At 36.6% G+C, this 15,012-nt stretch overlaps 1 protein-coding gene across 12 annotated transcripts in view; it reads right to left on the bottom strand.

Annotated features, from left to right (window-relative positions):
* The window catches only part of UTRN (utrophin), a 556,684-nt gene that overhangs the window by 36,848 nt on the left and 504,824 nt on the right, over nucleotides 1–15,012 (bottom strand). The window lies entirely within an intron of this gene.

Here is a 15,012-nt window from a genome sequence, read left to right as displayed (position 1 = left end):
GGAAAATTTCATGGATACAGGAGCCTGGCAGGCTACAGTCCATGGGGTCTCAAAGTGTCAGATATGACTAAGTGACTGGAGCGCACATACACACACACACACACACACACACACACACACAGAGCATGCATTTGACATGGACTAAATTACTAATGGTGATATAAAATGTGACTTTTTAAAAAAGCATTCCAATATGATTAGTTAATATAATCGTTTAGGGTGACTGACCTACCTGCCACCCACTCCCCCCAGCCTTTGCACCCTCCTCAGTCTGTCTTTTCCCTCCTGACAAGCATGCCCTGGATTCACACAAACTTGTTTTGCAAACAAAAGCTTAACAAAGTATTATTTTTTGAAACAACTGAATTGAGTCAATCCTTACATGGTTTTGTTACTTTCTATTTGCTCTCATGACACCTAAATATGTTTTCTTCTAGTAAACAATTAAGGGAATTTTTGATTCTCTATGGAGAAGGTAATGGCAACCCACTCCTGTTTTCTTGCCTGGAGAATCCCATGGACAGAGGAGCCTGGTGGGCTACAGTCCATGGGGTCGCAGGAGTTGACACGACTTAGCGACTAAACAACTACTACTACTACTTGATTCTCTAACCTTGAAGAGCAGAGAGATAACATAAATCAGCCCAAGCTGTGTATACATCCGTTTTCTCTTTATTTAAAAGAGTATGTATAGCAAGCAAAGCCCATGTTATCACTGGACCTTGCTATCAGACCCACAATGTCAAATCTTTTTCTGAGTAACAAAGAAGAAACTATATAATACCTGCATTATATAGATACAGACCCTCCCAAAATATGATGTGTAGAAAATAAGCTACTGGTGCTGCTGCTGCTAAGTCGCTTCAGTCGTGTCAGACTCTGTGCGACCCCATAGACGGCAGCCCACCAGGCTCCCCTGTCCCTGGGATTCTCCAGGCAAGAACAATAAGCTACTAATTGGGGGAGGGGGGGAAAGAATCCAAGGCACTCTATACAGGGAAAAAGGGTTGCTATGAGATGCTGGTTTAGGGGTATTTATCTCTAACCAGGCAGAACAGGGGAGAGGCACAGATCACAGCTGGGAATAAAGAAGGCAATATTTAGAGACGGTCCTGAGAATAAAGCCAAAAGGATATATCTCTGCTATAAAGGACATTTGGACTTTCAGCAATGGGTATCACAGCCGCAGATCATTAAGTTTATAGATATGTTTATCCTGAATATTTTGGTAAAAATAAAAAAAAAAAGGAGCTTTCCATGATAGAAATACAAAAAGAAGGCCCCATGCAAGAATAAGCATTTATGACCCAATTTATTTCTGTGTCTGCTCTTAACACATTGTTAATATACAAGGAGATAGGGAAGTAACGGCCTCCAGCTTTTACTTGGTCTATTTTCATCTGGCAATAAAAGAGTTTATATTGTTCGGATCAGTGATTTTCAAGCCATATCCAGGTCTCTAACTCAGGCAACCCTGTGTGGGCGGGTGGGAGAAAGGCCAGGTGGGCAGGGCACCAGGCCACTTTCCCAGTGTGCCTCCTCCAGGACAGCCTACAATACAGGGCCCTTAGGTATATTCATGGTGGTGTGCAACCATCATCACTATCTAATTCTAGAATAGCATCATCACCTCAAAAAGAAAGAAAGCCTGTACCCATTAGCAATCATTCCCACCCCCACTACCACCCCCATCTCCTCCCCTCAGCCCCTGGCAACCGCTAATCTACTTTCTGTTTCTATGGATGTGTCTATTCTGGACATTTCTTATAAATGGAATCATATAATATATGGTTTTCTGTGACTGGCTTCTTTCACTAAGCATAATGTTCTTCTAGCTTATCTCTATTTGGGTTTCATTGTGAACTCTTGATGGGGAAAAAATGACATATCATTTAAAAGTACAAGTCCCATTCCACATCACACATTCTTTAGGTAAAGACATTCACGATATGGAAGAAGAAAGCAAAACCAGACAACCAATGAAAACCCTTCTCTCTCCCACAAAAAACATACAAAAAACAATTACCTGCCTCCCAAAAAGTTATAGAAGGGGTTTCTGATAATGCTCAAATTTTATTTTTAGAAAAAAATGAGTGCATTCTTATATAAAGAATGCTAATGAGGAGAAAGTGCCCTCATAATCTAAGGGCACTAAATTTGCTATCACCATAAACTTTATACAATATTAAAAGAAAAAGTGAAAAGCAATTCATCCCACAGAAATGTAATTCCTTAGTTGAGACAGAACCAAGAAAATGAATTATGCCTATTTTCTCACCAAAAAAGGTTAAAATATATTTGTATATATGTGGTCTAATTTGCTATCTAATGATAGTACCTAAAATTTCTCTGTTTGAAGGTGCTTGAGCAACAGTTGGTAAAAAGGTCAAATAGAGGACCACCCACCTAACACAATCAATATCATCAAACTCAACTCCGTCTCCATGCTAGTATGGAGAGTTGTTCTTTTTTAAGAAAACAGCTATTGATAATATGATGTGAAGATGAAATTGAAAGGATCATTCATTACTGCACAAATTATCCAGCATTTTAACTTATCCATGCATTTCCTGAAAGACTTGGTTTTCATTTATTGCTCTAAGCAAAGAAATAAAAAGAACAAAAGATTTTGTAGATCTCAGTAGATGTAATGAGGGTGATGTATCAGCACAGAAGTCTCACCTTACAAACAGCTTTCCTTGAATTTCTTTTTACTATCAAGTGTGATGAGACCATCACCACTTTTTTGACCCAAAAGGAAAGTGACACTAAGGCTTAGAGGGATTCAGATCAAGAAGGTCAGGAAAACTTGCAAACCTACGTCTGTTCACCAGACTGGCACTGTGTCATCTCTAAGAAAAACTAAACAGTTTTAAGTTTTGTAAGAAAAAGAAGTCACAGCCATTGATTAAACTATTATAATATTCTGAATTTGCCCTTTAATTTAAATAAAGTCCTACCAAGATACCCTGTGGCTGATTTTTACAAAATTTATATTAAAATGTCACTTTCTAATTTTAAATTGCATATCTAAGAAATGTTCAGTGGAAGTACAATTAGAAAAAAATACACCTGAAAGAGAAAAAAGAAACATTAAAATTACCAGTTCCTCTATCACCCAGAGATAATCAGTCTTAAAATGTCTGGTACTGGATCAATTTATTTTTAATCCTTTTTATGGCAAAATAAAAGACATATATAAAACTGTATACAGCAGACATATGGTTTAATAAAATAAATTATATGGTAAATACCATCAAGTCAGGAAATTGAACTTTGTTAGACATTCCAGAAGACTTGTTCCAGTTATAACCCCTCCCCTCCTCCATAAAACCATCATCCTCATTTTTGTAACAGTAATTTCCTTGTGTTTTAAAAGTAGTTTTATCACTCCAGTGTCTGTCCTTAGATCCTATAGTTTAGTTCAGCTCATTTAAAAAAATATGATATATTTAAAGTCACTTTTAATCTACCAGATTTCTTCTTCATACTGTCTATTTTCTTACAACTTATCTGTTGGAAAGCCAGGCAATTCGACCAGTAGCGTTTTCTATTGTCTAGATTTTGCTGGCTGCACATTTTTGTTGCAGTTTAGCATGCTTCTTCAAATTGGCAGCGGGATCCAGAGAATACATGAGATTCAGGTTTGCACTTCTGGCAAGATTACTGGTGGTGTTTCATAGGATTATAGGAGACATGTGATGTCTGGTCATATCTATCATGTACTTCCTAGCACCTTTCATGCTAAATTCCTATATCCATCCAATGAGGACTTTTAAACGGTGATATTCTATCATTCATTTATAGTTTAAAAAATTAAAGACATCCTCCCCATCTGTTTAGTTGCTCAGTAGTACAGTTCAAGAAAGGCAAGATTACATGTTTGATTTTTCTCTTTTATTGACCACTTTGCTCTGTAATGGACTGGTTTTGTATCATCTTCCAAAGATGACCAATTTTTAAATTGTTTCAAAATATCATTATGAATTCATAGATTAATATATTTACGAGTTTTCATCTATTGATGAAAGGGTCAATTACAGTTGACCCTTGCACAACATGGGTTTGAAATACGTGGGTCCACTCGTATACTATTTTTTTCACTGAATATGCACGATAGCACTACACAAACTATGAATAAGGAGGACCCACTGTAATGGATTTTCCACTGTTCGGAGGGTTGGTACTCCGAATCCCTGAGCTGTTCCAGGGTTAACTATATTTTCATTACTGAAGCTCAAACTGTCCCACCTTTGGCCTGTAGGGGGCCTCTTCCTGGTTGTCCTGTTTAAGTTCTACTAAGCTGTGTATATGTTAATCGCTCAATCGTGTCCAATTCTTTATGACCCTATAGACTGTAGCCCGTCAGGCTCCTCAGTCCGTGGAATTCTCCAGGTAAGAATACTGGAGTGGGTAGCCATTCCCTTCTCCAGGGGATCGTCCTGACCCAGGGAACAAACTCAGGTCCCATGCTTTGCAGGCAGACTCTTTGCTGTCTGTAAAAATGTATTTAATGTTGTTAATCCATCAGTCCCTAGGTTGTTATTTCTCTAGTTACTTAAGTTATCTCAAGTCTAGCCTCTCAAAAATTCCCCAAGAAGTGTTCATAGGGCCAATATTACCTGAGTTCTTACATGTTGATGACAGACTTCCTGTGTTCTTTGCTAGTTACTAGAAAGTTGGTTTTTCTAGATATAAAATCCTTGGCTCATATATTTTTCCCTTGAGTTTCTTAAGCATGTTCCTCCATTTTCATTTGTATAAAGTATTGGTATCGAAAAGTCTGATGGTTATTTAATTTTCTTTCTTTTCTAATTCAGTTTTTTGTTTGTTTGTTTAAATGACCAAAAAGACTTTGTTTTACTTCAAAGACAAGTATATTCCAGGTATATACCAGGATATTCCATAGTGTTGGAGAGCTCAGGCATAATATACTTTTTCAGTATAGAGATTCACTTTTTCCTTTTTTTTGGAGAATGGAAAGATTTTTCTCTATAAAATAATTTTGGAAGTAGAATTGATTAGTTTTCCTTATTTTCTGGCATTTTTATTAATAGTGCTTGTTCTACTTTGGGTTTTTTCTTCATGGACTCATATTGTCCATATTTTCCATTTTTTCTTTTTTTTTATGACTGTCTTCAATATTTGTCATTTTCTCTTGATCCTTTATGTTGCTTTCTTTACTTCTCTTTGAAGTTTTTTTTTTGCTATACAGTATATTCTCATTAGTTATGTTTTATACACAGTATCAACAATATGTGTCAATCCCAATCTCCCAATTCAACCCCCTCCACCACTGCTTTCCCCTTGGTATCCTTAAAATTTGTTCTCTACCTCTGTGTCTCTATTAACTTTTCTTTGAGCTTTAAAGTTCGCCTCTTATTCACCTTCTATTTTTTTTTTATGGTATTTATGTGCTCTGTTTTTTAAGACTGAAATTAATTAGTTTTAACTTTCAAAATTATTTTTCTTTTATTTCTAGTTTTTTCCTGAGTTCTATTACCCCAAATACGACAAAGGGGCATACCAATCAGTTGTTAAAGTGACTTGAAAACAGCTAGTGCTAGAAGAACACTCTGACCCTCCTCTTTGCCCCTGAAAGCGGGAAGTCATCTCCCATGTAAAAGGTAGTCTCCCTATACCAGGAGGGACAGAGACATCCTTATCAATGGAAAGAGGGACTTCAAGGCCAAGAAAGCTGTGTAAACCATCTGCTTAGATGCTTCACTAAATGGTACCCAAGCCTAAATTTCCTCGCATTATCAGTTCTTCACAAAGTTATTTTGCTGGTGTTTGCTTGTCTTAAAGGTACAGAAGCTGCCTGCTTTGGTCACTTTTTTGAGTCTCTCATATGCACGAAATTAACATTAGATTTTCTTCTGTTAATCTATCTCATGTCAATTTAATTATTAGATCAGCCAGAAGAATCTAGAAAAGGAAGAGGTAAATTTTTTTTCCTCCCCAACGATATCTTGCAAGTTTTGTGACTGGTATGGCTTGTTACCACCTAGGTTTATATTGGGGATATCTCACTACCTAGTTTTGTCGTAAATATTATCCAGAGGTTTGGTACTGCTGTCTACCTTCTGTGTCTCTTTTTACATCACTGCTTTACTAATGGGAAGAAAATGGCAGAGGCAAATAGGCTGAAAAACTCTGAAGCCACTGCTACCACCATCTCCCCTGAATCCTTCTGGATTGATTTGTAACAATTATGTGAGAACTCACTTATTCAAACAAGGACTTTCATTCAAACTGTCATTTTTGGAAATCTAACGAAGGTGAGTCACTGTGAAAAACATTTTAAAATTGAACCTACATAGACAAGTGGGTACTTATGTTTTCTTTCACTACTATGCTGCTACTAAGTAGCAGTGAGATAATAATGAAAACTTATTTGGATAATAACAAGTAATTAGTTCTTGACTTGGTCCCTACCAACTAGTACAAATCAATTATTTAAAATGTGTTGCTGAATTATAAAAGGCAGCCTGCAGTAACTCTCTACCAAAACCCCCAAAACTCCTGTGTAAGCTGGCATGAGATCATTTTTAACTCTTGAATTCTATTTCAAAAAACAAAACTATATTCATTTTAAATCTTCTAAAAATTTCTTTGGTCAATTCATAACTTGGGATAGCAGTATTATCTAATTCTTTACCAAATACTCCCAACATCATATTTTTAACTTAACTACATATATGCATAAGTTATAGGCAGAGGAAAACAGGCTAGAACAAGGAGGAAAATCAAGGTTACGTAAGAAACAACATGATCTTTGGCACATGACTAGAATAATTAAATAATACTATTTAGGCCACGCACAAGTACAAAAACCACTGTTGAACAAGATTCTCATTAGCAACATTTACTTCTTAAATATATAGTCAACAGTCTCAAATGACAGATGCAAAGTGTAAAAAGTACATTGCATTATCATAGGGCTAATCTTAAAGACATTCTAATAGTTTTTTAAAAAATGAAAAACAACCTCTCAGTTTTGCTTTAAGTTTCAGTGATTTCAACAATGATATTCAACAAGAATTCAGACACTGAATTCTATAGGTAGGATGAAATTAGTAAGACAAGCTTCAGAGCATTCTCAGTTCTAATGGAAAAACATGAAACCAAAATATTAGCATTAAAAAAATCATCAAGGGGTCAAGAATAAGTAGGGTAAATGAGTCATCCAAACGATAGATTTTGTTCAAATGTCACCTTAAAAGTGAACAACGCAATCTAAATGCACTCAACTTACTGGGATAACAATGTAGACTGGGCAAGAACTAAAAAACCACTTAGGATGCTGAGGTCAGAGAAATAGCAATGATGCTGCGTTTTTAGCATATTGGCAACGTCCCAAGTCTCATCCGAAGAAGTAAGACTGCCAGAAACAAACTACACTAACTCAGTGGAGAGCTTTCCCAAGAATGAATCTGCATGTTCTATATTTGATGTTTATAGTCTTATGAATACATTGATGTTGGCAGGAGTAGGGAGGGGTCGACAAAACAACTATGCCTAGTTTTTTTCCTTTGTTCTTTTTGTTTCTTGCCAGTGACATATTGTTTGTAAAAAAAGGAGTGATTTCACTTTTAGCTTTAAAAATAAAACTTTTTCTGTTTTTTTCAGAAGGAAACTGATTTTTCTATACCTCTAAAAACACTAAAAATATGAAATTTTATTTTTCCCCATGTGTTAACCAATAGTGAGAAGAATATTCTTGAATCTATTTCTTTAAAAGTAACATACACTTTCTAAAAAAATGCAATAAAAGTCTGTTCTAAGTGTTGCTAACTTTTAATAGACTGTTACCTATCTTCCTCTCTTCTCACCAGGAACTCAACATGGCTATCAGAAGAGACTAGTCCTGTGCAAACCCAGCATGTAAGTGAGAATTTTGCCTTGATTCCACTCCCAACAATTTGAATGCTGGAAGTAGCTGATGTTGCTGACTTTGCTAGAAATAAAATTTTACAAATATCTCATCCCTTTTCCCTGAGCTAACATGATTCTCAAAACATCTTCCTATCTGGGCTACCGCTTCAGTTCCTGATGTCCGTATTTACCAATGAGTAAGCACTCTGTTCACTTTCCCCACTTTCGCAATGTGGATCAGGCCACCATCCACAGACACACACAGCCTCTATTAATTTTTTATTTATTTTTTCCCTTTTAGCTGTTAGTGTGGATGCTGTGTTTTACTTATGAACACATTCCCCTACATCTTGTTCATAACTGCAATTCAACCTTCCTCTTTCAGTGAATACTGATGCTCCCATGACAATACCATCTCCCCTACAATCCTTTCCATCACGGACTATAGGATCAAAGAACAAGAATAAAGGAGGTCTGCGCCATTTCCCCCTTAGCCTCAGCCTTAGTATCTATGACCAATATGCCTATCTGCTCCCCTTTGACTGCTCTTGGCCAATTGCAGCTATCATCAGTCACTTCTTTCTAGAGACATACTTATGATCTTCTAAATGCCATCTCATCTCTAAAACCTCCTATATTGCACCTCTATCATACACTGGGGGCTGGCCCCACCTTGGGCTTCATTCTAACTTAAAACATCTTTCAAATTTGAATTTTTAATTCAAAAAAATTCAAAAAAAACCTTTCAGTAACTCAAACCTTCAGGCTCTTGCTCCTACTTCTTGCCCCCATTATCTTGATCTAGAGCCTCCAAACCCTTTTGGTTTCTTCAACATGAGGTTCAGTTCAGTTCAGTTGCTCAGTCGTGTCCGACTTTTTGTGACCCCATGAATTGCAGCACGCCAGGCCTCCCTGTCCATCACCAACTCCCAGAGTTCACTCAAACTCACATCCATCGAGTCAGTGATGCCATCCAGCCATCTCATCCTCTGTCGTCCCCTTCTCCTCCTGCCCCCAATCCCTCCCAGCATCAGTCTTTTCCAGTGAGTCAACTCTTCGCATGCGGTGGCCAAAGTACTGGAGTTTCAGCTTTAGCATCATTCCTTCCAAAGAACACCCAAGGCTGATCTCCTTTAGAATGAACTGGTTGGATCTCCTTGCAGTCCAAGGGACTCTCAAGAGTCTTCTCCAACCCCACAGTTCAAAAGCATCAATTCTTTGGCACTCAGCTTTCTTCACAGCCCAACTCTCACACACATACATGACCACTGGAAAAACCATAGTCTTGTAGCCCAAATCAATTCTAGTATCATTAACACCTTTGAATCACACCCTGCCTTGGCCTTCAATTCTACCTACCATCTTTTCATTCCAAACTCACTAAGCAATGATGGAATCACAGACTGCAAATCCTTGCCAACCAACCTCAGCTGCACTCTGCAGCAATGGAGCAATTTACTCATCTCTTGGTGACTCATGCTTGCCTCCAGTAGCGTTTCCAAATGTTTTGCTTTCTCATTCATGTTTAACTATCCAGCTTCTCTCACTGTCAGTTATTGCATGAACTCTTATAAATCATACATGAAATACATCATCCCCCTCTCTAATTTAAAGAACTATCTACTGTATGTCCTAACGTAAAAATGTTTCTAATTGGAATTAAATTTAGTTACTTACAACAGAGAACATAGACCTTTTAAAAAATCAAATTATGGTAATTTTCACTGTGAAATTAAATGATCATTAACTCATTGCAATAAACAAAAAACTTAAAATTTGAGTATCTTGCATATAAAATGTAACTATTTTAAAAAATAAATGTTAATCCAGAATTCAAACATACAGTACACAGGTAACAAGAAAAATATGTGAGTATTATCTTAGTCCATAAGCTTAAAAAAACATTATATATAGCCCTGTTGAATTTATCTACATAAAAGCCTTTTTTCTCTCTTTTGTTATTTTTTTTCTATATCTCTAGTAACAAGTAAAATGCCTGGCATACTCAACAAATACAATATTCCCAGCAAGCATACATAAAACACTGTTAATGAGCTAAACTGTATATATATTTCCCAAATGTAGATAAATCACTAAATCCATGCCACTGACTTTAAACAAATCACTTACTTTCTCTAAGACTTAGTCTTTTTTAAAAAATGATGATGACTTAGGTATTTTCTTAGACTCTTTCCAGCTTTAATACTCCATAAATAGTATTTATAATATCAGGTATGAGCACATTCAGTTTTTGTGTACCAGAATTAACCATGCATATTAGGAAAGGTATGAGTCATCCTTGTCCCAAGGAGTGAAAAAGATAGTTGAAGAGGCAAAAACACCAACAGAGAAAACAATGCAAGGTAACACAGAATCAAATACCAAATGGTAAAGCAGAGGCTAGTGGTCAAAACCACAGAATGACTTGTTTTGTTGAGCAAAGGCAAAAAAATTTGGGAAGATTGCACACACAAAATAAGAGTCATGCTGTTTTCATGAAAAAGTGGGATTTTCAAATGAATGGAGAAATAATGGTAACAAGCATTAAACATAGTTTATGTCATACTGTCTGTTTTAGATGAACTCTTTTGGGGCCTCATGAAAGAATTTTAAATGTACAAATCTGGATTATAGAATGGTGGAGAGGAAATAAGAGTTTTAAAAAGTCATTTCCTAGCAAAAGAAAAATTTTATTTCATTTCTGTAGATAAATGCTTTACTATCAATTTCATAAAATATCTTCATAAATTATGATAGTTAATTCATACACTATTAGTCATTCTACACCTAAAGACAATAGATAGGTAATACAGTGTTTTTCAAGATACATTTGAAAAAAATATTTTTTGAGCTTTGAGGGTTTAAAATAAGGCTTATAAGCTTTGGAAAGCTTTTACCAACAGAAGCATTCAGATTCAGCTGAAAAACAAACTTGAATGGGAAAGAAATCAAGTCAGTAATATGACCAGGGTATTTTCCTAACTATAAGCGGAGATGCACTATAAGAAATGCCAACATCAGGATTTATACAGAAAGGTCTAATCCATTTAACATTTAAGTGGTGCTTACTATGATTGTATTGAAAAATTCACATTTGAGTTCATTTTATAAGGCAGACATCAGATGAGTTGACAGAACACTGGATAAAAGATGAATATACCATAAATGAATAAAGCTCACTGAAAGAAAAAGAAATTTTGGAAAGCAGTTAAATCAAATAATTCATTACTATTTGAATTTAATAGTATGTCTTTTAAAGATTCAATTTATATATATTTTTAGCCATTTTATCAAAAGTTGTGGGGTCAAATGCAGAGAATAACCTGCCCTAAGAGGTGACTGATGAGTAGGTTGCTGATTAATATTGCTATGCAAACTTCAGAAAGGGGCAAAAAACCCTCCCAGAACACATCTTCGAAAAGGAAGCCATCCTATACAATGCAGGGCAAGCTGTACTCTTAGGCATAATAACAGTGATTTTGCAAAGACAAGGTAACAAGAAGAGCTTTGGGTAACTTAGATTTTATCCTAAAATGATAGCCAGAGAGTAAAATTCATCAGTGTATCCGTGGTTCTCAAGCTCACCCCACTGACCACAGATTGATGCTGAAGAGCCATAGATTTCAAACTGTGGGTGTTTCTCAAAATCATTATGAATTATTATTATGAATCATTATGAAGGCCAAGAAAAATAGTAATTTTAAACACCTTTACTGAATTCATTGTTGTTCTTTAGTCTCTAAGTCATGTCTGACTCTTTTGTGACTCCATGGACTGTAGCCCCCAGGATCCTCTGTCAATGGGATTCTCCAGGCAAGAATACCAGAGGGGGTTGCCATTTCCTTCTCCAGGGGAACTTCCCAACCCAGGGATCGAACCTGGGTCTCCTGAGTTGGCAGGCAGATTTTTTACTGCCGAGCCACTGGGGAAGCCTTACTGACTTTGTTGTTGTTCAGTCAATCAGTTGTGTCCGACTCTTTGCAACCCCATGGACTGTAGCACCCCAGGCTTCCCTGTCCTTCACCATCACCTGGAACTTGATCAAATTCATGTCCATTGAGTTGATCCCATCCAACCGTCTCATCCTCTCTCATCCCCTTCTCCTCCTGCCTTCAGTCTTTCCCAGTATCAGGGTCTTTTATAATGAGTCAGCTCTTTGCATCAGGTGGCCCAGTACTGGAGCTTCAGCTTCAGCATCAGTGCTTCCAAATCAGGACTGATTTCCTTTTGGATTGATTGGTTTGATTTCCTTGCCATCCAAGGGACTCTCAAGAGTCTTCTCCAACACTACAGTTCAAAAGCATAAATTCTTCCATGCTCAGCCTTCTTTATGGTCCAACTCTCACATCCATACATGACTACAGGAAAAACTACAGCTTTGACTATACAGATCTTTGTTGGCAAAGTAACGTCTCTGCTTTTCAAAATGCTGTCTACTGACTTTATACATCTTAAAATGTGTAGTCACTTTTATACATCTTTAATGTATATTTACTTTATGATTTTTCCCATGTTGACATTAATTCTTTATAATCAGTTTCCTAAATTTCTAGCTGTAATTATGCAAATTTCAATATATGTGCTGTGCTGCGCTTAGCTGCTTCAGTCATGTCCAACTGTTTGTGATGCTATGGACTGTAGCCCTCCAGACTACTCTGTTCATGGAATTCCCCAGGCAAGAATACTGGAGTGGGTTGTCATGCTCTCCTCCAGGGGATCGTCCCAACCCAGGAATTGAACCCAGGTCTCCCACATTGCAGGCAGATTCTTTACCATCTGAGCCACAAAGGAAACCCAAGAATACTAGGTTGGGTAGCCTATCCCTTCTTCAGAAGATCTTCCCAACCCAGGAATTGAACTGGGGTCTCCTGCATTGCAGGTGGATTCTTTACCAGCTGAGCCACCAGGTAAGTCCTTCAATATATATTTCACCTCAATCCAGATACCTTGTAGTGACCAGCAGGGTCTGCACAGCCTGATAACTGCATTTCTCTGTAATCTCATCTCTTACCTTTCTCATTCTCTCTTTTGTGAAGGGAGAAATTCACTCTTTGTGAAACTCACAGAGTTTCTTTCTGTTCCTAGCCTTTCTGTTCTCACCTCCTTCCTAAACCCAGGGCCAGCTCTGCGGTGGTGTGACCTGTGCAGCTACAAAAGGGTTCACACTCAGAGTCTCCCTGAGCTTGGCTTAATGATCTACTGTTACCATCTTGAAAGTCTTAGCGAATTTTTAGCAAGGGGCCCCACATGTTTACTTTGCTCTGGGCACTTCAAATAGCCAGGGCTACATACCACACTCCCCTTGGGCAATAATATAGTCCATTTTCTTCTATGCTCCAGTCATGCCAACCTCTTTCCAAAATACCCTTCGATACCAGTTTTTTACACATCCGATTCTTTCTCATCCTTCAAGCTCAAATAAAACGTTAATTTCTCCAAAAGACCGTCTGTGATTTCTTTACCTAAAGTGCCTCTTCTAATCTTCTACCTCATTATCCATTTATTTCTTTCAAGGCACTTACTGCAATCTGCAATGATCTCATTTATTTGTTTCCTTGTTCTCTGTCACATATCTCCTCCTCCTGAACGGAAAGGAGTAGGAGAGTCAGTGATCTTGTCTATCTTGGGAGTACACTGATGAATTATCAGAGCCAAAATTAGCATCTGACACATGGCAAGTCCTCAATATTTATTTGTTGAGCTTATGAGCATGCTAATCATAGTAATAAATGGTGCTTCACAGATTTTCTTGGCATTTTTTCCCTAAAGTTATTATGCACTGCATTCCATCTATTATAATTCAGCAACATTCTAGAGATTTTTCTCCACATATATGGTACCTATTTATTTGACATAAGATACCTAAGAATGTGAGTGAGATTTATGTGTGTGTATTTTATAAGTATTGCTGCCTTTCTGTCAATTTATGACCCAAAAAGTAACTCAATTCCCTAAGCCAAAGAAAATGTACAGCTCTACGAATAAATTTTGGTTCACTATTTGGAAAGAAGCTGAGAAATAGTTATTGACAGAAGAAGAAGATTACGTCCGAAAAAAATATTTTAGATCAAAGAACAACAGGAATCAGTATCTAATACTAGCGAAGCACTAACAAAGTATTATAATGACGTAAAGTGGTGAACGGATTAGTTGCTCAGTTGTGTCTGACTCTTGGTGACTCCATGGACCCACCAGGCTCCTCTATCATGGGATTCCCCAGGCAAGAATACTGGAGTGGGTTGCCATGCCTTTCTCCAGGAGATCTTCCCAACCTAGGAATTGAAGGTGGGTCTCCCACGCTGCAGGCAGATTCTTTACCGTCTGAGCCACCAGGGAAGCCCAATGTAAAGTTGTATAAACCTCTTCTGGAAAATAACTTGACATGAAGTATTTTGGCCACTGACTCAGATCATCTACTTCTAAGTGCTTTATTCTACAGAAATGTAATTTATGTAATATGTGGAAAGTTATTTTCACAATGATATTTACGAGTGTTGCTTATAATATCAGAAATTTGAAAACAAACTAAATGTTAAAACCTAATGGAATGGTAAAATAAATTATAATAATTCACTCCCATATTCTATAACTAGGAAAAATTATACTGCATGACAATATGTGGGAATGCTTATTATATAAGATGTTCAGTGAAAAAAGCAGTATCAAAATTACAGAAATATGAAAATAAATAAAATCTTAAAATCAGAGATATAGAAGAATATTGCAAGCTATTTTATTCAGCAGCTAGATTTATGACTTTTTTCCTTTCTCCAGTTTTCTACATTTTGTTGATGTAAATACAATGTTTAATCATGTAAATTATTTTAAATATGTCTAACAAAACAACTTCTCATCACAATATTGTTTTCAATGTAGGTCAGTGTGAGCTCTTAAAAGAGTTTGCTACTAAGAATGTTAAGTTCAAAATCAAAACATAGATGTAAATAAAATTTAATAAGTTAATTTTTCTGAAAAAAAAAGTATAATTATTCTGTGCTAAAAATTTCAACACAGATGTATTTGCCTAAAAGAAAACAACAAAAAAATATGGTTAAGCAATTTCGAAAAGGACTTTTTTTCAGACTATATTAAAACTGAATAATATTAGACACTAATTAATGAAAAAGCAGTATG

Source organism: Bos taurus, chromosome 9 (assembly GCF_002263795.3).
Source record: "Bos taurus isolate L1 Dominette 01449 registration number 42190680 breed Hereford chromosome 9, ARS-UCD2.0, whole genome shotgun sequence".
Lineage (NCBI taxonomy): Eukaryota > Metazoa > Chordata > Mammalia > Artiodactyla > Bovidae > Bos > Bos taurus.
Note: the sequence above shows the minus strand (reverse complement) of the source record. Positions and strands in the feature narration are given on the sequence as shown.